The sequence below is a fragment of the Stegostoma tigrinum genome, chromosome 19, assembly GCF_030684315.1.
Source record: "Stegostoma tigrinum isolate sSteTig4 chromosome 19, sSteTig4.hap1, whole genome shotgun sequence".
Classification (NCBI taxonomy): Eukaryota; Metazoa; Chordata; class Chondrichthyes; order Orectolobiformes; family Stegostomatidae; genus Stegostoma; species Stegostoma tigrinum.
In genome coordinates, this window is record NC_081372.1 from 9,382,077 (window position 1) to 9,385,809 (window position 3,733).

General features: G+C 34.9%; 1 protein-coding gene across 5 annotated transcripts in view; it reads right to left on the reverse strand.

Moving 5' to 3' along the window:
• rbm39a (RNA binding motif protein 39a) overlaps positions 1 to 3,733 on the reverse strand; it is a 43,130-nt gene that overhangs the window by 38,408 nt on the left and 989 nt on the right. Inside the window, exon 2 of one of the 5 annotated variants that reach the window (XM_048550088.2) lies at positions 783 to 849. The exons of the other annotated variants lie outside the window; for them this stretch is intronic. The gene's annotated coding sequence lies outside the window, so the exon portion shown is untranslated. The remainder of the gene's footprint in view (positions 1 to 782; positions 850 to 3,733) is intronic. 5 annotated transcript variants of the gene reach the window in all.

Below are 3,733 nucleotides of genomic sequence, written 5' to 3' on the forward strand. Positions count from 1 at the left end.
AAAAAGTTGCATAAGACATACTTCATTAAGTAGGACTGTACTAATACTCCCAGAAGTATTTGACATCCCCTAGGTACCATATTATCCCCATTGTATTTCCCTATTGAATCTCTGGACATAATGAGATTACATCAGTATATCAGTTACAGGAACAATTCATTTGCATACATACACAGCACAACACAATTTTCCTTGCACAATTTAGATTTTCAAAAGGAATAGAAAAAAAGTTCCCTCAATAGTGGCTGCGGTGTTCATAGAAAACGGATAGTGTTTTATTCACCAGATCCGTTAAAAATGGAAAATTAAGTATACAGAATGATGACCAAAAGAAAATCAAGGGCAAATTACACAAACATATGTGCACCATGCTACATAAAATTTGAACATTTTTCCAATATGACCAAGATAATGTTTTCATTTTTAGCACCATGGACAAAAATATGTGATTGTATGGCACCATGCAATTTCTGTAAACCTTATAGACATTCACTCTTCATTATGAAATGAGACAATCCTGCTTCTAGAATTTGTCCAGGCATGCTGATAAAGCATTGGTGCCTTGTTAAACATTCTTCAAAGACATCAGAAAGACTGTTCATCACGGTTGGGACAACTAATTTCTGAAGATAGAAAAATGCAAAGTTATATTTAACACAGTAAATTATTTTATTTAAATACATAGATCTTTTGGGTCCTATCTCTTAGAATTAGTTGCCCTGAAGTTGCCAGCCTCATTGAAGTCAAAAATTATAAGTGAACAGAAATAAAATAAATTTTACCTGACCAATTTAATGGATCTATTTGGTTAGCTTTTCCATCTGACAAGTTTGTTAATTTACCCAAAATCTATCAAAAAGAAAAGCCTATTAGCATTATCACATATTTAGCAGGAGCAAACAGCAGTAAAACCGGTATTCAAAGAAGTATTTTGTACGATGCAAAACCAGCAGACACCCCCAACAAGGAAATGATGCTGTAGTCAACAAATGAGCAGACAAACAATACCATGCCAAAAGTAAAGGTTGAAAGAAAAGCACTGAACTGTGAAAATGTGATATGTTGCGAGAGCTATTAAAATTAACATTGCAGTATCAGGGAAGCAATAGATGCAAAAGATTCTAGAAGTATATCAAGTGGAAAGAAAAACAACTGTCTTTAAAAATGTACGCAGATAACACAATTAACAAAGAGGAAACCGCATAGTGTTAATCATGTCAGTTTTTAACTTTGTGTAAAATGACAAAATAGCAATGATTAAAAAACTCAAGCCATAAAGAGGAACTTAGCAGATTTAATATGTCCAAAAATAATAATGACACATCAGGATTTAACGTAGGTAAGTCTCCAGGATCTGATGATTTTTCATCTAAGATATTAAAACAAACAGTTGAGGAAATTACAGATGCTTCACTCTTTTTCAAAAGCTCTCCTGATTCAGAAATAAGGTCTCTGGATTGGAAAATTAAAAGATGTCACTCCATTATTTGATACTTGTGAAGTTACTGGAATCTACGGGACACAGCTACTCATGAGCTTCGGAGTTGGTGCAGGTATGTGAATACTAAATCATGTCAAGACTGATTTTTATTAAAAACAACTAAGTTTCAAGAAACTGTCCTTAATATTCTTGTGGTCTACACAAACTTCCAAACAGTACAATAAACGTTCCATTCAGAAAATTAGCAAAAATAAAAGGCACATAGAATTGAAAGTCGCCTTGCCATGGGTTTATTTGTTGGTTGTGATGCAGAGGACAACGAAATAAAGGGAATCGCTGATTGGAGGGGCAAATCAAGTAGTACTTCCCAGTTACCTGGACCAGGACTATGACATTTCATCATATATATTAATCACCTGGATGAAAAAAAAAGTTGTTGTGAAATTTGCAGAAGAGAATGAAATCACAATATGCATATAGCAATTAAGTAAAGAAAAATCATGCCAGATTCACAGTACCCCTTGAAGAAGAGTGAAATCAGTCAGTTTGGATCCAAGAGGACTATTTTCTGATAACGAAAGAGAGTAGAAACTGTGAAGGGACACTGAGCACAAACCATTAAGACTAATGCAAAAGGATAATTGTAAAGTTGACCTCAAGGGACTGGAAAATAAAGAGAAAGAAATGTTTCGATTGTAGAAACTTGGTGGGATCTCACCTGTGTACTGTATTTAGTTTCAAGCACATCTCAGGAAAGAAATGGGTGAAGATAAATATTACTTCACACCAGAATAACACTGGATTTTAAAGGATTCAATTATGAACAGGTGACAAAAGTTGGATTCTGTGCTGCTGAGCTCAGACATGTTTGTAAGTTAACAGAATCGGATTCAGATGAAGAAAAACAATATTTTCCAGGAAAATGCAGAACATGGGGGTCTTAAGATTAAAATGACGATACTAATTGAGTGAAACCTGGCTGCACCTTTCAGAGGTTAACTACTCCTAACTAGTATAGATGACGGACTAATTAAAATGTTTGACTAAAATTGATTCCTTTACCCTGTAAAAGTATCAAAGGATGTAGAGCACAGGCAAGTACTAAGGGTTGTGACATAGATGAGCAACTGCCCAAGAAGCACTGAATGTCACTGATGTCAGTTTCCTGTTACACAAGTTAGCAGATTTTTAGGAAGGCTTATGTTATATGCAGCAGTTACAAAGAAGTAGTTAGCATAAACTGCATCACTTGAACTACAGGAAAGGCTGTGGATCCCTCTGATATGCATCTGAAGTAAAATTATTAGAATTGCAGATTATCTACAAAGTAGTTTGGGACCGAGATATTTCAGACACAGGCTTCCTTCAGCTACTGTTTTTTGGAGAGCCTGGTTTAGCCCTGTTCATGGCACCTATATCACAGAAAATAAGAAGCAATGAGGAGCTGAATGGCCTATACTGATTATTTTGTGAAATAAAAGGTTGAAATTTCACACATTATTCTATCCACTAAATAGCACTTGCCCAAAACTAAACTTATTCAAAAGATTACTCTTCAAGTAATGCATGCCCCAATAAGCTACTTTCAATAATAAAGACATATATCTCAGCTCAATCAGTTTTTAAGAGGGACAACTTATGCTAAGTATACAGAAATCAAATTGTGTTTAAACTGATGCCAGTTGTTAAAAGATAATTCATGTTCTGTAAAGAATTCAGTCAACAAATAGCAGCACGAATCAACTATGAATCTTCTGGGATTACTCACACAGATATTAACAAATCTAAACATACTTCAGAGACTTGAAAAAGCTCAAAATTCAACCCAAACTGCACTTTGAATTAACTTGAATCTTGAAGCAACATTACAATGGAACGCACAATTAAGACCTTGGAAGTAGTATCTAACTTGTGAACACGAACGAACAGGGCCGATATCACAAAATGCCTCTCCCCTCCCCGGCACGGAATGGCAATTCAGTGTCGGATAGTGTGCAACTCTACAGTCTTCAGCATTTATTGGTCACAATATGACCACAGACACAAACAGTCCTTTAAAATATACTATGTATCAAATCTATTAAAAAATTTGACTATTTAACAGGATCACCTCCAGCAAACTGTCTAAGTCCGAATTCCACTTATGACTAACAGGGACACATCACAAAATTGACGTGTTGCTGCATCATGCTCAATAAATATATTTATATAATTTGATATTCTGTGAAATTACCTTTAATTCCTTAGAAACCTAAACAGAAACTGGCAGCTGATTTCCAAAAAATTGCCAAT